Raw genomic sequence first — 24,756 nt, forward strand, 5'->3', positions numbered from 1 at the left:
TGGCCAGCAGGAACAGGGAAGTGATCGTGCCCTTGTACTCAGCACTGGTGAGGCTGCTCCTCAAATACTGTGTTCAGTGTTGGGCCCCTCACTACAAGAAGGACATTGAGGTGCTGGAGTGTGTCCAGAGAAGGGCAACGAAGCTGGTGAGGGGTCTGGAGCACAAGTTTTAAGAGGAGTGGCTGAGAGAACCGGGGTTGTTTAGTCTGGAGAAGAGGAGACTGAGGGGAGACTTTATCGCTCTCTACAACTACCTGAAAGGGGGTTTTGGCTACATGGGTGTTGGTCTCTTCTCCCAAGTAACCAGTGATAGGACAAGAGGAAATGGCCTCAAGTTGCACCATGGGAGGTTTAGGTTGGATATTAGGAAAAATTTCATCACTGAGAGAGTGGTCAAACATTGGAACAGCCTGCCCAGAGAGGTGGAGGAGTCACCGTCCCTGGAAGTGTTCAAAAAACGTGTGGATGTGGCACTTCAGGACATGGTTTAGGGCGACATGGTCGCGCTGAATTAATGGTTGGACTTGATGATCTTGAAGGTCCTTTCCAACCTTAGTGATTAGTGATTCTGTGAAATGGAATCAGAAATAGTGTGGCCAGCAGGAACAGGGAAGTGATCGTGCCCTTGTACTCGACACTGGTGAGGCTGCTCCTCAAATACTGTGTTCAGTTTTGGGGCCCTCATGCAAGAATGACATTGAGTTGCTGGATTGTGTCCAGAAAAGGGCAATGAAGCTGGTGAGGGATCTGGAGAAAAAGTCATACAAGGAGTGGCTGAGAGAACTGGAGTTGTTCAGTGTGGAGAAGAGGAGGCTGAGGGGAGACCTTATTGCTCTCTACAACTACCTGAAAAGGGGCTGTGGCGAGGTGGGTGTTGTTCTCTTCTCCCAAATAACTAGTGATAGGATGAGAGCAAATGACCTCAAGTTGCACCAGCGGAAGTTTAGGTTGGATAGAAGGAAAATTTCTTTACTGAGAGAGTGGTCAAACATTGGAACAAGCTGCCCAGGGAGGTGGTGGTGTCACCATCACTGGAAATATTCAAAGAACGTGTAGAAGTGGCACTTCAGGATATGGTTTAATGGGCATGGTAGTGTTGGTTTAATGGCTGGACTTGATCTTGAAGGTCTTTTCCAACCTTAATGGTTCTGTGATTCTGTGAAATATTCTATTCTGTTCTGTTCTTTCATCTTCCTTTTCTGTCCAATGTATCTGTAAATGCCCTTCTAATTACTCTTCACATTCCTTACCAAGTTCAGCTCCAACTGTGCCTTAGCTTTTCTGATCGCATCCCTGCAAATGTGGACAACATTTGTATGTTCTTCCCAGGATACATGTCCCTGGTTCCACTGTCTATGCTTTTCCTTCTTACACTTTAGTTCAACCAGGAGGTCATTCCTCAGCCATGCTGGTCTCCTGCCTTCCTTCCCTGATTTCTCACACATGGTAATCAAGAGACCTTGTGCTTTAATTAAAAAATTCCTTAAAGAACTGCCAGCTCTGTTCAGCTCCTCTATCCCTGAGGGAAGTTTACCAGGCCATTCCATGCACAAATTCCTTAAAGAAATGCAAGTTTGCTCTCCTAAAATTCACAGTCTTGACTGTACTCTTTACCTGGCCCATAACCCTCAAGATCATGAAATTCATCAGGGCATGACCACCACAGCCCAGGCTGCCACCAGTCATTACATTTCTAATTAGTTCATCTGTGTTGGTAAGTAACAGGTTCAGTAGCACTTCTCCTGTGGTCAGGCTGTCTATCATCTGGATTAAGAAGTTATCCTTGAAGCATTGAATGAGTCTCCTGGACTGCTTACAGCTTGCTGTGCTGTTTTTCCAGCATATGACGAGGTTATTGAAGTCCCCCATCAGGGGATCAGCGTCTGTGAGCATAGTGCTTCCTGTAGTTGAAGTAAGAACACTTCGTCAACATCCTCCTCTTGATCAGGTGGCCTGTAGTGAACACCAACCACATGGTTGCCTTTGTTGGAAAGAGGCTTGGCCTCTAATTTTTATCCGTATACTCTCAAGCTGTTCATCACTGTTTTTCAAAGATAGTTCTGTTCATCAATAAAATTTTTTACGTAGAAGGCAACCCCTGCCCCAGTCTTCCCTTCTTTGCCTGTCCCTTCTGAAGAGTTTGTAGCCATCAATTGCAGCGATCCACTCATGTGATTCATCCCACCAGGTTTCAGTGACAGTGATTAGATCCTAGCTTTCTAGCTGCACAGTGGCTTCCAGCTCCTGTTTTTTATACCAATACATGTAGTATGAGTAGAGTCATTTCAGCTGGGCTATTGACCGTGTCACCATTTTAGAGGAACACACTCTCATTCCTTTGAGGCATTTCAGAGGTGCTCCCCTGTAGATTCCTAATACATCAGCGTTCCCTGTCTCTTCCCTGTTACTCAAAACTCCACCCCCTTTCCCTGGTAAGTCTAGTTTAAAGCTCTCCTTATAAGCATGGTTGACTTGTTGGTGAAGGCACTCTTGCCCCGCTAGTACACTACTGCTTCCTACTTCTTTGAAGTACAGCACAGTAGATCATTATATCCTTAATTTCTCTTTATAACACGTTACAAGGTTCTAAATACATTTTTCCCTACACACTGATAAAAATGAAATTCACAGAACATTTATTCTATTTGCCAGATGGCCAGTTGCATCCATCTATGAAAGGCATGAACTCTTTTATCTGGAAGAGTTTTACTGACTAGTTTTAAATTTATAGCTTCATCTGTGTTGTTGTTCTTATTGTTTGGTTTTCTATGTTGAACAATAGAGGAAAGATGCACATTTGAGTAGATCCTGTAAAATTGGTATAGGCATTGACAGATACAGGTTTTAACATATCCAATTGCAGTTTACTTTTATTTTGATTTATATGAATAAGATATCTGTATGGAAAAAATTATACACCAATTGATTTAATTTACAGATTCAACATATCCTCATAATGCATATCGGTATATTGTTAGCAAGCAGCACAAGGCCAAGAATATATGGATGGAGAGTAAGTCTAAGCATGGCCAGGTGCCCCACTCTCACTCTCTTCTGTTCACTAGGAGACTGCCATCAAATCTTAATATATTCACAGTGAATCACAAGTGTTTTGGACACTACCCATTACAAAAAAATAAACAATAAAAGATGACCATTGCAGAAAATACCATGTAGCAAATACTAGCAAAGAAACTGATGCTTTTTTGACTTTTACCATAATTAATTTTCTGTCAGTTATTTGAACACTTAGTGAAAGAAGGCTTTCATTTTTTTAACAAAACATGCTTTTCATAGATTTTCTGTTATTAAGTATGTTTTTGTTAATCTCTCTCATGGACAGTAGTACTATAATTCAGATATTTTACATGATGTGGCTGGAATGTTAATCAACAACATTTGACAAAAAAGCACCAAGGAAGTTTTCAAAGTTTTACAGAACATTTAATTTGATTTTTTTTCTCTCTTTTTGTGCATGAAAAGTGTACGCCATTAGATGAAGTACTCATAACTGCTGAAAAGACTATTCAATCAGTTGAATTATTTTAATCTAAATTAATGTATATATTGATTATTTTTAATAGAAAGTAATTTTAGATTAACTGAACACTAACATGTAGATATTAAAAAATATTTTATTTTAGGTGTTTCAACATAAATTCAAATAATATATATGTAATTTCTTCTACCTATAGGCACTTTTGCCTTCCTTGAATTGTTGGAGTTTATTCAGTACAGAAGTTAAGGCCAATGCTCCACACCTTCAATGCAAAACTTCTTACCTTTAATCCAAAACTTATAATGACATCACATTTAGGCTCCTCCTCTGCAACAGTGATGAAATGTTCTTAAATTAACAAATGTTCTGTTAGTTGATCCTAAAAAAACACATCCTGAGGATTTAACATTGTTAAAGATCCTATGGTGCCTTCTGATACTTTTCTGAATCTATTCTGTTTCACATACCCCAGCAGGCAGGTAAGCACCACACAGCTGCTTGGTCACTCTTCCCCACTCTATCTTAAAGTGGGATGGGGGAAGGATGAGTAAAAGCAAGAAAACTCATGGGTCAGGATAAAAATAGTTTAAAAATCAAAGGAAAAGTGGAAGAAGAAAGAGAGAAGATGAGACAAAACAAGTGATGCAAACACAATCATTTACCACCTCTGACAGGTAGACTGATGTTCAGCCAGTTCCCATGCGAAAGCAAGCTAACATCCCTAAACATGCTCTTCTGCATTTTACTACTAAACATGATATTATATGGCATGGAATATCTCTTTTGGTGTGGTGGGTTGACCTCGGCTGGATGACAGGTGCCACCAAGCCGCTCTATCACTCTCCTCCTCAGCAGGACAGAGGGGAGAAATTAGGATGGAAAAAAAACCCCTAAACACATGGGTTAAGATAAAGGCAGTTTAATAAACAGAAAGTAAAGGCCATGTATGGAAGCAACAGAAAACAAAAGATTTACTCTCTACATCCCATCAGCAGGCAATGTTCCTTGTAGTGGTTTCTCTGGAAGACAAACATCGGAAAATAAATGCCCCCCACTCCTCCTTCTTTCTCTTAGCTTTTATTGTTGAGTTGATGTCATATGGTGTGGAATATCACAGAATCACAGAATCATTAAGGTTGGAAAGGACCTTCAAGATCATCAAGTCCAACCGTTAACCCAACACCACCATGCCCCCTAAACCAATTCCCGAAGCGCCACATCCACATGTTTTTTGAATACTTCCAGTGAGGGTGACTCTACCACCTCCCTGGGCAGCCTGTTCCAATGCTTGACCACTGTCTTGGTGAGGAAATTTTTCCTAATACCCAATTTTTGGATATATCCTTTTGGCCAGTTTGGCTCAGCTGTCCTGGCTGTGTCCTCTCCCAAGATCTTGCCCACACTCAGCCTGCTGGTGGGGGGGAGCATTAGAGTGACAGCCTGGATGCTGTGCGAGCACTGCTCAGCAGTAGTCAAAACACTGGTGTGTTGTCAACACCTTTCTAGCTACCAATATAAAGCACAGCACTATGAGGGCTGCTATGAGGAAAGTTAACTCCTTCTCAGCCAGACCGAATACATTTGGTTAATTTGGGTCATCTGCATGGTTGTGTTCCCTCCCAACCTCTTGCATGCCTCCAATCTGTTCGCTGGGGGAGGCAGCATGAGAAACAGATGGCCTTGACACTGTGCAAATGTTGTTCAGCAAGATGTAAAACATCGCTGTGTTATCAGCATTGTTTTGGTCACAAATCTAAAACACAGCACCATATGAGCTACTATAAAGAAAATTTAACTCCATTCCAGCCAAATCCAGTACACACACGTGGGTTATATTCTAAATAAAATGACGATCTCCTTTCAGTACTAGCATGTTATGACAATTTACACTCAAGGTTTTTGCCTGAACAAGACATAAAACGTTAAAATACTAGTTATTCAACAGGGAAGGGATAGATTGCAGTTATAAGGTGATATCTAACAATCCTCCTTATACAGCAGCCTCCCAAAATAAAACAAAAAACCCTACTCTGGCTAATGCAGGTAAAAGTTTAATGGCCCAGGGTCCAGACCATATCCTGCAATTTTAACTCACAATTGAATTAATTGGTGCACCTGACCTGAGGCTGAAAATGTTAATTAACCTCTTTGAAGGCTTGATAATACAAATAGGTGAACAACATGGAAAGAGGTATTGAAAGTTAATGCATCGAGGCTGAGCAGCAGACACTTTCTGTGGATATCTACGAAAGTCCAGTATTTCATTCTTGACAATGTCGTTGCTGAGTCTCAGCCAGATGGAATTTGCTTGTTGTTTGGATCCAGATGGGTACTGACAAACAGCAGTGAAAGGAGGCGGTTTCATCTATGTGAGATTATTTCAGAAATGAAACAGACCTTCTATTATTTAATCCAATCCTTTGTTATCGCAGTCCTCTGACAAAACAATCCATTTCTTAAGCATACCAAGGTCCATTTTAAAAACAATTTTCTTATTACTATTACAGTGAATAAAAATTTGTCCCAGAAATAGATTTCTTTAACAGTTAAAGGTCTTCTAATTTTCATCTAAATATAATCTTTGTTTCATAAATCAAGTCATTGTTCTGTAATTTAAAAATTCTAACTCTTTTATGTTTACACTGATGTGTTCATTACTAAGAGTCAGATTCATCCTTTCCTTTTGCCAATCTACAAAAGAAGAAAAAAAACCATTAGATATATGTTTTATTTTGGTACTCATTTTAAATGTCCCTTCTCTACATCTATTCCTGTGTCAGGTACTTCTGTGGTATTCTTTCTAAACACAGATCATAAAGGGAATGCAAACATGGAAGAGAATTTTGAAAGCAAGGTCTCCTAAGTGTCATGACAGTGATTCTTATGTTTTCCTGATTCTCTTGTATTGTGGTTTAACCCCAGCCAGCAACTAAGCACCACACAGCCGCTTGTTCACTCCCTCACAGTGGGAGAGAGAGAATCAGAGGGGTAAAAGTGAGAAAACTCGTGAGTTGAGATAAAAACAGTTTAATAATTAAAATACAATAGTAATAACAACAACAACAATAATATAAATTGTAATACAAAGGAAAATAACAGAGAGAGAGAAATAAGCCCCAAGACAGACAAGTGATGCAAATGAAAACAATTGCTTACCACCAACCAGCCGATGCATAACCAGTCCTTGGCCCATCCCGCCAACCTTCCTCTTAGATTTATTGTTCAGCATGTCATCATATGCTGCGGAATATCATACTTAGTTACATACTTAAGTAATTATCATTACTAAAGGGGGGCTTGTAAGAAAAATGGGGGCAAACATTTTAGCAGAGCCTGTAGCAATATGACAAGGGCTAATGGTTTCAAACTAAAAGAGGGTAGATGTAGGCTAAATATAAGGAAGAAATTTTTCACAGTGAGGGTGATGAAACACTGGAACAGGTTTCCCAGAGAGGCAGTAGATGCCCCATCCCTGGAAACATTCAAGGTCAAGTTGGACTGAGCTCTGAGCAACATGATCTAGTGCAGGATGTCCCTGCTTATTTCAGGGAAGTTGGACTAGATGACCTTTCCAACCCAAACTATTCTAAGATAGTTCTTCTTGTGCACCCCCAACCTACTCGTTGGTGGGGTGGTGTGAGAAGCAGAAAATGCCTTGACTGTTTTAAGCACTGCTTAGCAATAACAAACACATCCCTGTGTTTTTAACACTGTTTTCAGCACAAATCCAAAATATAGCCCCGTACCAGCTACAGTGAAGAAAATAACTCTATCCCAGGTAAAACCAGCACACCTTGAAAGACCTTTCATGTTATACTGTAACACTACATTTTTTCTTATCACAGCTGTATGGCAGAAGTATCCCACAGCCATATGGTGATCGATTAGTGCTCCCACGTCCTTCTCACCTCAGCAGCTTCCAGAGCTGGTGAAGTCCATGAGAGTAAAGATTTCTTTTAGCATTCTAAATGTAAATTAATTTTCACTTTGCCAACTTTGGTCAACTGATAGCCAGCCACAGGCATTTTCCCAAATTACTAGACTTGGGAGGCTTAAGTCAGTTTAGGGCATGCATGAGAAAAGAATAGCTGCTTCTGGGAAATAGAGTAGGTTTTTGATTAACACTGAAATATCACCTGTGGGCAGTGAAGACCAAGTTGGCTCTGATTTATAATAATTATGGGAAAAAGGCCAAAGAGCACAACTTTTTTCCTAACTATGAGGTAGACTTACCACAGTATTGAAAATCAGGCGCTGCCTCAAAACAGGTAAAACAATATATATTTTTGTGGCAATTGTTTAAATACCAGTAAACCAATATCTTCTATTATTATCTGGATGGAAGGTGGATGGGAGCTTCTACAAAGATGCCACATAGATTGATATTACTGGTTTGACTATCAGTTAGAATATCCAGAAATTGTTAGAATGGCTAAAACAAGATTGTGGTTTTGAACCTAGCAATACCGTACAGCAAAATTCTGTTAACTACCACCTTTAGCATAGTGAAGTTAGCAAGAAAGTTGATAAAAGTGGCATTGCACCGAGACCATGTACACAGGAATTTCCCAATAGAAGGAATAATGAATTATGGACAAATTATTTATAATAAAGGATTCCCAAAGACAATCTCCCTAAAGAAAGCTCTCTATTATCACTTTCTGCTACCTAATGGAAATCCTCAAATCACCAATAACTATGTCAAGGTCAGAATTCTTCAATAAAAACTTTTTGGCTTTAAAAAAAAAAAATCAGATTATGTATCCATATAAGAGAATGAAGGAAGATACTTTATTTCACAGTATTTCATACTTCTAAAAGCAAACACTTTAAAATCTGCACTATCATGTTTATGACACTTTTGAAAGAGCTACACGAGGCAAACTCTGGCCAAAATATGTTAATTTTCAATAAGTCTTTTTAACATTGAAGAAGTTCGAAAGAACTAAAAGAATATGAAATCCATAAAATATGTAAAGTAGGTGGAGATTGTTTTATGAGGCAGTGGATGCTTGCCATCTGAGCATCACTCCTAGCTACAATCATGTAAAGTCTAATGGAGAATATAACTGCTTAAAATTGATGAAGAAATGCTGCAATTAGTGTTAATCAAAATGTCTTTGTGGAAAAACGTATCTTGCTGAACTAAATTGATCTTGTTTTCTGTGAAATTCCATCATTTAGACAATTTTCAATTGGGAAAAATACACACCGTCTGAACAAACTATTGGCACAGATTCACTTGTCTATATATCTTCTCTCTTAGGCATGTAGCTACATCAACAAGTGGAAAGTCTACCCAGGAATGAATGCATTTCTGATTTGCTGTGTGAAGTAGTGAGCTGAAATTGCATCTGTAAGCAATGTTATCACTAGGCAAATAATTCAAGGTAGAAAGTGGCCACATAAAAGAGATATGGTGCACAGTACAAAAATTTACCTCTTTGGCAGAAAACTGTGACTTAAGTAATCAAGACCCTTCTACATGAATTGACTTGTCCTGCTTCCACAATCAAAATATATTCAGAGTACCGGTCCTAATCTATAGTTTATTTTTGCATTGTTCTAGCTATCAACAGTTTTGCAGATCCCACTGCCACAGAAAAAGTTTTTTTAAAAAAATCTGTCTGCTTCCTAGTATAAAATATTCCTATCAGTAGTTGACTTTGCAGCTCTGCATAGAAGGAAAACATATAAACTATTAATGTGACAGATGAATTAGTTACCTTTTTGATAAAACTTCTCTAGATACTTCTCTATAAAGAAAGACTAGGGAAAGTATGATATTGTAACATTTAGATGAAGGAGATTTAAGAAAGAGAAGTCTATTATTTTGGTGTTTTTGTGTTACATTGATACATGCACAACAACTATGACTATGCAATATGTCATGTTATTGATAACCATGATTTCCAATTAAAAACAAGCTACATGCTCCCATTTTCAATTTAAATGTCTTACAACTGCAGACAGCTGGATCAGCATTGTCGATAAGCAAAGGAAAATACGTCATCCTGAATGTCATTTACTGTTACAAAGTATGCATTATAATTTCTACTACAAAAAATACTCTGTATGCTTCTTAACTGCCATTCACTCCCAAACAAACATAATAGAAAATAAAACATTAATCCTCAATAAATGGCTACTCCCTAGTGTCGTGGTTTCACCCCAGATGGGATGGTAACAAAGTACCACACAGCCACTCACACACTCCTCCCCACCACAGGTAGGATGGAGAAGAAAGAAAAAAAAAAAAATCTGTGGGTTGAGATAAAGACAGTTTAATAGGACAGCAAAGGAAGAAATAATAAAAGCAATAATGATAATAATCATAACGATAACAACAATAATATACAAAATAAGTGATGCACAGTACAACTGCTCACCACACGCTGACTGTTACCCAGTCAGTTCCTGAGATGCAGTCACCACCCCTCCACCAGCTCCCCCCAGTTTTATGGTAGTGAATATCTCTTTGGCAAATTTGGGTCAGCTGTCTGGGCTGTGCTCCCTCCAGTTTCTTTTGCACCTCCTCACTGGCAGAGCATGAGAAGCTGAAAAGCCTTTGACTTAATATAAACACTGTTTAGCAACAACTAAAACATCAGTGTGTTATCAACATTATTCTCATACTAAATCCAAAGCACAGCACTATACCAGCTACTAGGAAGACGATAACTCTACTCCAGCTGAAACCAGGACATCTAGTTAGAACAACAGCTGCAAATTACCAGACTTTTAGGCTACAATATTATTGCTGTATATTATACAAATCTTAAAGTTATAATGAAAGCATATAAAGCACATTAGGAATGCTGGCTATAGTTAACAATTATACAAATGTGATAAATTATGATAATATATATAGAATAGTATATTATAATAGAAAAACTTCATATGTCAAAGCACTAACTGATAAACTAATCATGGACAATTAATTATATGTATTATACCTGGTATTTTAAGAATCAGATATTCTTGTTGTTACATTGATAAATGTGACCATTAGAAGCAAGATTTGTCCTGTTTATAAGCCTACAGTAGTTTGTTGGTACATGAAAAACAAATCTACAACAAAATGACCAATAAATGTAATGTTGCCCATTGTAGGTGTGTTTCAGCATTAAAATTTGTTATTGTTGTAATAAGATTATGTTTCAGAGTGTAAAACAGAATGAACAACAGCCTCAATTAAACTCAAATACAGTCAGCTTCATGTTTTAAAGTACCAAAATCGTTAACCATGGCTACTTGATTGCTGTTCTTAAAAGAATCATACAAAAATTAATGTTTTTTTTCTAATAGGTATATAAGACTGACACCTTACCACCCTCATGGGAGCTGAATCACAGTCAGACTGAATTCTCTTCTGGCCTTAAATTTATTTTCTACATGCTTCTAATTCTATTCCTTTCCCTTCAATTCAGCATGAGCGTCCGTGTTTATGAAGTAATATGTTGCTTATAATGTTTTTTAATGATATTTGGAGCACTATCAAAATTAGCAGAACAGTGTATAATTCTGTTACAGTAATTTTAGCCAAAGAGTGAGAACCTTTGCCAATGTCATCAGGTTGTTCTTAAACGATACTGAAGCTGATTAACTATATAAAACACCTGTGAAAAATGTATCTCCAGAATTGTGTTTGATGTTCTTGATTTTCAGGAAATAAAATGTAAGTTCCAGAATAGTGTGATGCAAATTAGTGGGCTAGACCCTCTTAAATCTTAATTTTTTCTCTATTTTATTTCTCTAGAAGAAAATAATACAGATTTTTTATGAACCAAGCTAAAATAAATAATCCTCTCAGTATGTTTTATTTTAACTTTAGATAAGAAAAAATAGTTGAAGTTTCCTCAAGCCATTTTCACAAACACAGTCTAACGCAAGTTAAATATCTCAGAGACCATTTTGTACTCTCATGTTTGGGGTAACCTAAGTCAGGTTTCATTCTGATGAACTTCAAATAATACTACAGAAAGATTAATAACATTTCAGTTAAAAGAAATAGTTCTTTGAAGAAATTAAGGGATATAGCTCTCATTATTTTAAATATATGGGATCTTGGCTGTGCTATGCAGGACTTGAGGATTAAATACTGGCAAAATAATTATGGTTGTTAACTGTGGTTACTTTTTCATAGTGCAACAGAGAAAAGGAATATACAAACACTAAAGAAACAGAGCTTGAAGAGTAAGAAGTGGTTACTTCTGTTGGAGATTACCTTTCTCTTGTCTCTGTGGAGGACTTTCCTGGCAGTTACACCATGAACAATACATCTAACTTTGAGTAACTGAAGAACTTTATTAACAAAAGCAATAGCTTGTACTGTTTACTAGATCAGTAAAAAAATTAAATGATTGGTAAGGAAAAGTATTTAAGACTTAGTGAATCTTGTCTGGTAGAAAATAATAGTAATTAAAAAAAAATTGGAAAAATGTAACCTTGTTATATGAAATCAAAGTAATTGATTAATTTGATAAATTAAAGTATTATAAATATATATAAATACTTTGATAAATCAAAGTATTTGATAAACCCACAAACCTCCAACAGCAATTGCAAGTGGAGAGAGAAGTGAAAATGTGTGAGAGAAACAACTCTGCAGACACCAAGGTCAGTGAAGAACGAGGGGGAAGAGATGGTCCAGGCTCCAGCGCAGAGATTCCATTGCAGCCCCAGTGAGGCTGGCTGTGCCCCTGCAGCCTATGGAGCTCCACAGGGACCAGATCTCCACCTGCAGCCCATGGAGGACCCCACGCCGGAGCAGGTGGATGCCAGAAGGAGGCTGTGATCCCATGGGAGACCCACACTGGAGCAAGATCCTTGCAGGGCCTGTGGACCTGTGGAGAGAGGAATCCATGTTAGAGCAGGTTTGCTGGCAGGACTTGTGACCCTGCAGTGGACACATGCTGGAGCAGCCTGTTCCTGAAGGGCAGCACCCTGTGGAAGGGACCCGGCCTGGAGCAGTTCATGAAGAACTGCAGCCTGTGGGAAGGACTCACTTTGGAGAAGTTTGTGAACTGTCTCCAATGGGAGAGACTCCACACTTTAGCAGGGGAACAGTGTGAGGAGTCCTCCCCCTGAGGAGGAAGGAGTGGAAGAAACAACGTGTGATGAACTGACTGCAACCCTCATTCGCCGTCCGCCCGTGCTGCTCAGAGGGAGGAGGTAGAGGAAATTGGGAGTGAAGTTGAGCCTGGGAAGAAGGGGGCAGTGGGGGGAAGGTGTTTTAAGATTTAGTTTTATTTGTCCTTATCTCTACTCTGATTTGAGTCATAATAAATTAAATTACTTTTTTTCACTGAGTTTGTTTTGCCTGTGACAGTAATTGTTGCATGATCTCTCCCCGTCCTTATTTCAACCCACAAACTTCTTATACTTTCTCTCTGTCCATCTGGGAAGGGGAGAGATAGAGCGGCTTTGGTGGGCACCTCGTGTCTAGCCAAGGCCAAACCACCACAAGGGGTAAATGGAGAAATCCATGATTTTTCTTCACCAGCATATACTGATTTTCTGATGATGTAGTAATTTGCTCTGTTGTTAGAATTTTTTTTCCCATTTCTCTGAACCATCATATTGATGTTTGCTTCCACAGAAATTAAACCAATTATGATGAGCGATGTGAAGGTAAAGATGAGAGGGGAAAAAAAATAATTATTTAATTCAGAGTCCTTAAATTAAAACACAAATTCAAAAAATATAATTTGTTTAGTAGTACATATTCTTAAACCTAACTAAATATATTCAATATTAGAAAATAAATCATAAAATTATTAGTAAGGTTAGTATAATTGAAAAAAGTCAAACATCACACACACCTTCAGCAAGGTCAAGAAGGAGGATGTGGAGAAGTACAGTCTTAATCAGCCTCCTGGGAGCCATTACTGGGAACATAAAGGAGAAGAGAACACATATGAGCTGACTGGGAACAGCCAGCATGGATTTACCATAGGCAAATTATGGCTAACCAGCCTTATATCCTGTTGTGATGAGAGAGATGATTCTGCCTGTAGGTAAATGGAGAGCAGTGGATGGTGTATACTTTGAGAGCAAGGCTTTTGATACTGTCTCCCGTAGTATCCTTGTACCTCATGTCATACGGACTGGGTAAGTGGCCAGTAAAGTGGATGGAAAATTGGCTGGGCTATAAGATGCAAAGGGGTGTGATTAATTATACCAATTCCAGCTGGTGGCTGGTTTCTAGTGGCATTACTCAGATGGTTACTGAGGCCAACACAGTTTAATAACCTTGTTGACGTAGTAGATTACATACTCAGCGATTCAGCAGGCAATGCCAGACTAAAGGGAGCAATTAATATGGTGTTATTCAGACGAACCTCAACAAGCCAGAGACATGACCTGTTGGAAATCTCTTGAATGTCAATTAAAGAAAATGCATTCTTTCATCTGGAATGAAATAATTCAGTGCAACAGGACAGGTTAAGTGCTGTCGGGATAACAAGAAGCTTTAGAGAAAAGGATCTGGCTGTTAGGGTGAACACCAAATTGAAGGTGAATCAGCCACATGCTCTTGCACAAAAGAAAGCCCACCACATACTTTATTAGCAGGAGAGTAGCTAGACAGTTGTGGAAAGTGATTCTCCCTTTTGATTCAGTATTTGTGAGAACATACTTGAAGAGCTGTGTCTAAATTGGACTTCTAATTATCAGAAAGACCTGGATAAAGTGGAATTAATCCAGCTGAAGTTGATCGAGATGATTAGGGTTCTGGTGCATGTGCCATATGTCATGTGAGGAGATGCTGAGAAAATTCAGTTTGTTCAGCCTTAGGAAAAAATAAGCTAAGGAGACACCTTATTGCTGTCTAGAACTGTATGCTGGTATAGAGAAGATGGAGCCACACTCTCTTGAAAGCACATAGTGATAAGACAAGAAGCAAATAGACACAAGTGGCAACGTAGGAAATTTTGATTGTATGTAAGGAAAAACTTTTTCACCATGATGGTGGTCAGAGTTTCCCAGAGAAGTTGGGGAAATCCCCAACCTTGGAGATGCTCAGAACTTGGGAAACAGCCCTGAGCCACCTACTTTAGTTGGACCTTCTTTGAGCAGGTGGTTGTACTATATGACATATTATGCTTTGTTTCTGAAACATCTGCAGAAATAAATTAATATACTGAGAAATGAGTATTTCATTTATTTTTATGATCTTATGAAGGAACAATCAGGATTAAATTGCAAAGTAAGTTCACTCAAAAAGGTTTTATTTTTAACTCTGGAAATTTTAGCCAGTTGAAGGGAAAATAGACAAAACATTTATTTCCTTATTATTAGGAAAAATGTGATTAAAGCCTGAGCTTGTGGAATTTTCTATAACTAAGTTGTCCTTCCCAAATTAATAGCTCACATTTTGTTTATCTTTTAGAAAGCAGTAATAAAAATTCTAAGGTAAAGTTTAATTAAAAAAAAAAAAGTCAGGATATTCTTTATAGAGACTTCAGTAAATCACAGCATATCAATAATAAATTTCACATATCTTTTGTGGCACTAAATATTTCAGAGTAGACATTTAAAAAAAAAATTGGAAATCAGTTATTAGGGGCATATATTTTTATACAACACATTAAATGAAATGAAAAAATAGGTCCTACTCTCAATTAATATGCCATTATTGGCCACACAATTTAGTCTTTCTACTTTGCTTTGAAATAGAAGCCTCTTTATATATAAAAGTTTAGAAAAGCAGGATGTTATTGACTTTATAAATTCTTAGAGTTTGAAATTATTATGTGATTAAGATTACTAACATTTTGCAAGAGGTGTATTTTAAAGGGATGATTTCCTAAAAAAAAGTTCCACTTTTATTGAACTTAGACATTTATTCACTTTGACTTTTGAAGCAATGAAAAATCTTCAGTAAGAACTGTGAGAGGCACAATATTATTTTTATCATGTTGGCTATCTAAAAACTCATTGCAATAACCTAGGTTTCTGAATTACTGAGATTGTTTGAAACAGGTAATAGAGTTTATGGTTCAGTTGGGTGTAATTTGTTAATGCAACTCATCTATTGTACATATGAAAAAGGCACAGCTCATCACAATTGTATATTGAATATACTGTACAGTTTTATTATATACGGTAAATTCATGCAAGAGTGCCAACTTCATATTTTTCAATTGTGAAGTAGGGTGGGAGCATTGCAAATGGTCAGATATCTAAAAAAGGAATCTAGTGCTACAGTAATTTATTCTGGTCATTGCCATCTGGGATTTATCGTGTATTATTTATTTGTGTCTACAGTATTTTAATCTTTGGCTGTGGGAGTTGTGATTTCCCATTGCAATATGCTAATGCTTTACATGTTAGTGATAATGGCAGGACTGTAGATCTAGGAGTGCTAAGTTAACTATCTTTCCTCTCATATTGATCTGGGATTTAAGACCTACTACTTCACTGTAGTACAAAAAAGCACTGTACAATATATAAGAAAGGGTTTGGCCCTGAAATTATTTCCTTGCTCAGTATGGGTGAAACTGCTCTGCAATGAGGAGCTAATTTAATGTTGTCTTTACCATGTTAGCCTTAGTGAGGTTTTACCAACTCTGATAGACTACTTTGTACAACAGTGCAAGCTGAGTAAGGTCTGGCAATGAGCGTTATGATGAACATGTTTTATCCTTCACTTAATCCTAAATCATCCAGCAGTAAATATGGCATCCCTTTCTTCTGTCATGAATCAAACCCTTACTTTTTCTTGAGAGATGTACTTTCATCAGTATGACATCATTCTGTGTGATTAAAAACAGCTAGCAAACAAAGAAAAGAACAAGGTTAAAGCTAACACAGAGCAGTTTTGCGGTGTCAGAGAGCCTGGACCATGCCAAGGTAACTTTTTAACCAGTAAACACTGTAAAACTCACTTCCAGATTATGCCTCACTTCTGACGCGACCTGGACAATAAGTGTTTTCTGTAAGTTTCTTCTGTGACTTAGAAGTAAAATAGGGTAAAATAGCTTACTTTCCTTACCAAAGTTTAAGAACATGGATGAAAACAAATATGTAAATTAAAAATATTGCTATTATCGCTGTTATCAGTAATATAAATTCTGATGCCTGAAATGTCCTAGTCTGTACATAGAAGAATTCCAAACAAAAGATAAAGTTGGAAAAATATGATGTCTATTTTACCTTGTAATGTGATATTTTATTAATTTATTTTCTTCTGTACTTCAAGGATCATATGTGGCCATCTTCTTAATAATGAGACATATGTAGCAAAAAGCAGGATTAACTGAAGTCTCAAATAACGTTTGCTGAGTAAAACTTTTTTACTTTATTTAATGGGCTGTAACATTACTTTGACATAGGTCGTTAGGTAATTGCCTGTAATGATGTTACAAATGCTACTTCATATAGCAACTAGTAGTTACTAGTCTATATCTGAATTTTAGCCTCAGTAATCTAAATCAAGCTTTTGTGGTACAGAGAAGAGTTCAATGAAGGTGAAGAAATCTCATCTGCGGACAGAATTTATGTAAAGCTTTCTGCTGCTCTTCATTCAGTTGAAGAGCAATCCACTGAAGAAATCTGATAAAAGATCCAAAACTCTCAGCTACTTTTTTTTTTCCTTTCCATATATTTTTCTGATTCACACTTCACCATTGCAGTCTTTGTTGGGACTTACTGTTTCTGAAAATACATTTATCTACAAAAATTAAAACACTTGTTTTGGAGTAGTGCTGGTACTCTTCTACTTGATAAGAAGGAGGTTGGGCTTTTTTGGTTTTGCTTTTTTATTTATTTTATGTTTATTATTTTTTATTAATAATAAAATGTGTAGAGCTTCCAGGAATAGAAAAAAACCCCCACCAAGTACCCTATTATCCTGTCTTTTAAAATAGAAATGAGTGCACTGGTTTTCTTTTCCTATATTATTATCATAAGTGTGTTCAAACCTTTATTGTCACTCTATACACTGCAGCTTATTCTTCACACCACGTTTGTTTCTTCTGGGTTAAACCTTTAAAACAAACTTCTTTAGGTGAAGATGTAAGATGTCATGGCTAGAATATATGGCAGAAAGAGCCAAAATGGATTTTTTCTATTTATGGCCAAAGGTCTAGTGGCAAGTAAACCCAAAAATCAATATTATTGAGAATTTTTTCTATCCTAATTTGCACTTTTGTTTTCTCTCTCGTTTGTTTCGTCAACTACTTTCCACTGCTGCTTTGATAATTTCAGTCTCTCAGTTCCCTCTGGGTGACTTTTTAATTTTCTCATGTCTTTCTTACAAGACAAAATTAGAATAGAAATTTCTCTGGGTTCTTCACTTATTGCTTGGAGACTTGTTAACTTATTTTACTACATCTTATGTAAATATAAAATGTCATGTAATGTATTTTTATACTCTTTATTGTATCTGAAGCTATGTGGAGAACAATTCTGCCTTTGTTTTTAAGTCTGGAGTCACAGTTCATTTGTGTTAAAGGTTAGGCTCCCACTGGACTTTAACATTTGTATCAGGGCTGTGGTAGCTAATGTTAGTCTATTAGCACCACAGTATAAAAATTATTCCATAGTTAAAAGCTGAACTTTACCTGTTCCCATTAGACGGCAGAAAAGATTTTTAATGAGATTATGGACAAATAAAGTGTTAATCTGAGCTACATCAGCAAGTAGTTTCTAAAGAGTGAAGAATCTATTTATTAATATATTTTAAAATGTATAAACATGAGGGAAAAATATGTATATAATATGCCCACTTATTGAATCTTACTATCTTTTTATATTTATTTCAATCTGCCGGCATTTCTGAGATTTTCTCTGGTCTCTTCCTTTAGCACTTAGGTATTTTTTAAAATAGTCACCCTTGATGTTCACAATATATTGAGGCTTACTGTTCAGGTGTATAGCCTATGAAAACTAATTCTGATCCCTGAGTGAAACATGTAGGTATGAGTTTCCATTTCAAATTATACCTTTTGATCTTAGCTCACTGCTTGCCACTGAGATATCCAGTATAACTATTCTGTTCTGTAAACTTTCAGAGTTTCAGAAGAATATCACCACTTGTTCTTTAACCATTATTAAAAGAGACAAATACTCCTCTCATTAACAGATCTTAAATTCCTGAGTTTGCTTAAACAGATCATTTGCCAACAAGACATCAGCTACACGTGCCTTGATAATATCCTACTCCTTCTGTGTTTGTCTCTATGAAATATTGTTTCTTTTTTCCTCCTGTTACTTTCTTCTCCTGCAGTGTCGTATTATCCTTTTATGCATCTGAAAATAAAATATACCAAGAGATTTGAATATAGTAATTTTTGTGATGATATTTCACAAACAAGTTTCTCAGATGTTATCAAGTGCTGTATCTTGATTTATAAAGTCATCCATTGAATGACTTCATTGTCCCCAGTTTTTGGTTGCTATTTTCATCTTAAAAGCCTTGTCTTTTATAAAGGAAAATGCATATCTGACATTACTTTATGTTTGTATTTAAATTCTTATAGCTGAATTCATGTTTGGGGTTCAGTTCCGAAAATATCTGCTGGTGGTATATGTGATACCTGGAATCTATTTTCGCTCAATATGATTTAGTACTAACAGATTTATCCAGCACTTCCACCTAATTATACTAGAGCTGTCTCAGTCTTGACTGATTGTTTGGGTGATATTAATATCTGAGCAGTGAAGTATTTTTATGAAGATAAATCCCACTACGGCTGACATTTTATTAACTAGTTCTAGAAACTTGTTGGATATTGCATCTTCTCTGGCAAAGTTAATTAATTTTGATAAATAACACAGTAGTAACACCCGTGAATGTAAACGCTTTAGGCGTTACCATACATTGCTTTGAATTTATAGTCTGATCAGCACTTACACTTGTTAAGAAGTTTTATTTGTATTTTCTGCTTAGTATCATCATGCTGAGTTCCATGATCAATAGGAGCCTACAAGATGTTAAAAAATGCTTTTACTATGCTAGATGTTAATTATAAAAATACAATATTTTCCCAGCCTCTGTTGTTCTGAATTTATTCTCAATATCTAATATTGCTCTCAGATTTTTATTGACTAGACTTTTTTATCTTCTAATTTCACTTACCAGTTCTGCACCTTGGTTACCTGTAAAATTGTATGATGGAGATATTTTTTGGAGAGGTTGTCTGTAAGTCCATTAAAAGATGCTGCCTTGAGTTATTTTCCTGATTTACTTTTATTTATGTCTCTAATTATTTCCTATTTGAAGAAATTGACAACTTCATGATTTGTTTTCAAGTTCATATAAGCTTGAAACAGCTGGATTAGGTTTATGACCCATGTTTGTGAAGTTAGGTTGTTATTTATATCCAGAGAACTTCATCCATTTTAGTCCTTTGTCCAAAGTGACAATGCATATGTTTGACACTGATTTTAATCCTGTATAAGTTATAAACAGGCTCTGGTCATGCAGTAAAAAGCATGGAGTACAGCATTAACACAGCATGTATTATTTTATACAGTATGTATAAAGTGTTGTTCCCAAAGTAGACATTGGACAATTATAGTAAATATTCAAGAAGGTAGGACCTACATAATCAATAAAATGATGGAAGCAAAAATCTGACTCAGTATTTTTCAATAAGTGGCCCCACAAATGAAAGAATTACTCTTCAGAAAAGCTATATGGATGCAAGTCCACTATTTAATGTTCACCAAGCTGAAGAACATAGTTCCTGAGGAGTCATCCACAAATGTCATACTTCAGCATCAGCCAAACCCACTTTGTTACTTTGGTATAAAACCAATGACATTTAAACAACTTCTGCAAAGATACTAAAGTGTGCAATGGTGGAAACTGAGAGTAATATATGGTCCTCTATCTCCATTTCAGACTCTAATAATATGACAGAATAAATCTATTTTGGTTAAAACCAAAGTAAGTGGAAGAAGTTTCCATTTAACTTCAGTAAATCCTCTGTTTGTTTTCCATTGTGGTTAAGGTTATCCTTTAACACTGCTTTTCAAAAGCTCTTCACTGGGAATTTTAACCAGCCCATACTGGTTCAAGGGTTTTAAATTTCTACAAATCCTTCAGCCTTTATCATACTCTTTACTCTTTTTCAGAAACACACCAAAGGCTTTTAGTTATGTAGTACTCAGTTAAATCAAATGTTACTATCCCCACATCAATCTGTCCCTGCCTTTTTGATGGATTTCTCTGTGCTGATTACTGTTTATACTTCTCTCAGTGCAACAGCAGCTGTTAATTTTACCAACACACACCCTGTTCTTTTTTACTCGTTATATCATTGATGAGGAACTCCTGATTTAAATTCAGTCCCTTTGATGGCCCAGAAAGATTAGATGCACTTTCTTTTTAAAAAAAATTGGAGCTATTACAATATAATTGTGCTAAAGGTATCATCTGTATCATCCAAATAGGTAATACTCACATTCTCTGAGTTGGTATTGGCAATCTTTGTGAAATGAATTATTTAGTTATGATTATTTTCCAAAAGTTATGTTGAAATTCTGTCTAGTAAACCTTGCTGCTCAATACCTCATTTTGTCTAACTTTACATAGGTGAGACGGATTAGCATAATCTAAGCACAGAGAGTCTTTAATCAGTGAAGAAAGATTAAAACCATTCTCCTCTGATAAAATTAGCAGATCATATGAACTTTCCATGTACTACTGCAGTTTAGAACCATCACTTCTGATGAACAAATCTCAGTGAAAAAATTCATAAATGTACATAGCCATACTGTGTTTTGCATTACATTAAAATCAGCCTTAAAGACTAGTCTGCATCTCCATTTGCTGCTATACTAGAGTACAGAAAAATATAGAATGAAAAATGTTATCATTTTTGAGAAGGTGTAAACTGTGTCTCCATAGCAAATATAAGACGTACCTTGAAAACTTAATTTTCAAAATGTGAAAAATGCTGAAATTCCACATGAAATTTGTGATGACTTCTTATATAGAGTCAATATCTTACAGGGAAAGAACATAAAAAATATAATTGGTGAATACTTGCTGTGAGTAACATGGTAATGGATTTCAGACATGATAAAGAATAAATTCATGCAATATGAGTGAGCAAGGTAAAGAGAATAAAATGTGGGGTTTGTGACATAATTCACATTTCACAAATTAAGTAATATCCATTTTAATATCTCATGAAGTTTGTATTCGTATTAGTTTGTATTTACAGACAAGATGATTATACAGTAAGGTTTTGAGAGGCTGCTATTACCTTTCCCAGTTTTAGTATTCTTTCCCCATTTCTCATATGAACAGTATATTTCCAGAAAAAGACATTTAATCAACACATGGTTTATTTCAGATCACGTAACTAACATAGAAACTTAACTATTAAACAATTCTTAAAAAAGAATTGAAGTTTACTGACTATCATTTCAATTTTTCTCATTCTTAGATTTCAATTGTGTTTCTCACTGATGTGCTTATAATCAGGTTTAATTTGACCTTATAAATATTTTTCAGAAATTGTGTTCTATAATCAAATTAATAAACTTCCACTCTTCATTGGCTGTTTATGCATCTGTGTATGTAAATTAAAGAAAAAGTTCTATTTTATACAATATTTCCCTCTATCTCTGGCTGGTTGAATAAGAAACTTGAAGAGAAGTTTCATTTGAACATGTAAAGAAATTAGACATCTAAAAAAAAGAGGTATTCCTCTCCATGAAATGTGTGCAAAAGCTTATGGGAGAAGGCAGATTACTCTATAGTACTCTATAGTACCTTATTAAAGTTAGAGAGCAAAGAGTTAAGCAGTTTTTATCTCTGCCGTTTCCTGATGAAATACACAATTAGAAAGAACTAACTCCTATCTGTGGTTTTGCACGTTCTAAGTGTGATGCACATAATCAGATTTCATTTTTTAAATTTAATTACATCCTGAGACATGCACAAAGAATATTGGGAGCATGCAAAATGAAGTACAGGTAAATTAGGAAACAGAATTATTATGCTCTGCATAGTCAAACCAGATATTTTTCTTATCCATCCCTACTATGGCAGATGGATACCTGTTCTGTATTTAGTGGCATGGTCTCATTTCTTAGTAGAGATGAATTTTTAGACACTGTTGTCTAAACTCAGAAAAAACCTGACCCACAACAAGTTCTAAGCAATGTGCTCATGGTTACCCACTGGAAGTGTAGAAGATAGCAATTCTGATTCCTAGATCTTTATTTTAACTTTTGGGAAAAATAACAACAACATTGACAGCCACAACAACAACATAACATTAACATAATTAATAAAAACAGTAATTATAAATAATGCATTCAAGCTTTAGATGAGAAACTCTTTCCCATAAATATATGTGACATTCTTATGACTCCTCTTCAAGTAGGTCAATGAATGAGTGAATGTCTGCATGATGAAAAGCAATCACATCTCTGCAGAATTCCAAAAACACTGGAACACTAGTGAGGAATCTCAACACTAAAATCCACCCCATCAGCACCCATGCTATCAATAGAAACTTTGAAAGTTAGAAATTTTGGCATGATTAATGAAGCTACGTGCCATGACTTTGTGAAAGACAAATTATGGACATGATAGAACAGATGTAAATTAGAACTGATTCAATGAGGGACAATGAGAGCTGACTGGGGCATGTGTTGGCAAAGGCCACAGTGTAGACAAAGTAATGTTTTATTAAAAGTCCAAAGCCAAAAGTAATGTCTCAGTTAAAATAAACAAACAACAAAAAAAAAAACAACCCCTGAAAAATCTTGCAACAATCACTGTCAAGTAACAGCAAAGCAAACCATATCTAAATCACAGAATCTCAGAATTGTTAAGGTTGGCAAAGACCTTTAAGACCATCCTCTTAATAAAATCTTCCTTTCATTGGTAATAGTCATAGGAAACAATTTCCTCTGTTCTGAAATTTCCTTTCAGACATTCAAATCAATTTTAGACTTGTTTCCCCCTAGAACAGGCTAAAGAGTTTCTTAATATTTATAGATTCCATGGCATCTAAGTGAAGACAAGCACATAAGCATGGAAACTTTTACTGTGTACATTACCTCCACAATATTGGTAGGAATCAGACTCAGGTTGCAATGTGAAAAGATCCAGACACTCAGGAAGTAGGGCCAAAATAAGGCCTACATCTTATACCCTTATATAAAATCAAGTTTTCAGTAAAGTGTAGTCCCATCTCAATTTTCAGTTAGTTTGACTTACAGAAATCTTTGTCTAAGGATTAATTTATTTTAAGATATGTCCACATTCATATATGGCACTATGTAAAAATGCTGAAAAGATGGACTGTGGATGATGTTCTAACTCACTCAGAAAAAGTCCCTGCTAACAAAAGTAGTTCTCCTTTATTATGAAATTTCCTACAGCCAACAAAACCAAAGTAGGAATTCCCTACAGAGACAATGAACGCTTTTGTCCTAGTAATTTAGTTAGTTCTACAACACATCGAGCTTCCATCCATTCTTCTGCTTTCACAGCTCCCAGAGGTTGAGTATTTACATACTCTTTCCTTTTTCCTTTATACAGGTTTTCCCTCCAGATTATTATCTGCATTATCTTTCCTGTAATGGATTTTCTTACTACTGCCAAGGAAATTGATGCCTAGTTGGTTAATGCACCACGGCAGGCTGCACTCACACATCATTTTCTAATGACATCTTTAAAAAATAAGCAAATCTACCAACAGTTCTTACCACAAATAATAAAACTTGATTTTTTTCATTAATTTTGTAAGGCTGCAAACATGAACATCACTTTAAATAATGGCTGCAGTCCTTCTGGATGAACCTGCTCCTGCATGGGTTCCTCCAGAAGCTGCAGGGGAATCTCTGCTTCCGCACACTGGAGCACCTCCTCCCCTTACTTCTTCTCTCACTTTGGTGTTTGCAGGGCTGTTTCTGCACTTTATTTTCCTCACTATTCTCTGCCATGCAGAATTTTACCCTTTCTTAAATACACTTTCCCCGAGGCACCACCACCTTGGCTGCAGGGCTCAGCTGTGCCCTGTGGTGGGTCAGTTGGAGCCGGCTGGAACCAGCTGTGTTCGGCACAGGGCAGGCCTAGCCTCTCCTCACAGAGGCCAGGAGGTCACCCCTGCACAAACCTTGACACATAAACCTAATGTATTTGATAATTATAGTCCACTTTCTTTTGGAGAGCTTCTATGTTAAAGATAATACATAAATTAAAAAACCCAACCTCACGCCACCTTCCTTTTTTGTGTTAGTTGCTCTCGGTTTCAGGCAGAATATTTAGGAATGAACTGCTA

The sequence above is a fragment of the Phaethon aethereus genome (genome assembly GCF_964289735.1).
Source record: "Phaethon aethereus genome assembly, chromosome: 3".
Lineage (NCBI taxonomy): Eukaryota > Metazoa > Chordata > Aves > Phaethontiformes > Phaethontidae > Phaethon > Phaethon aethereus.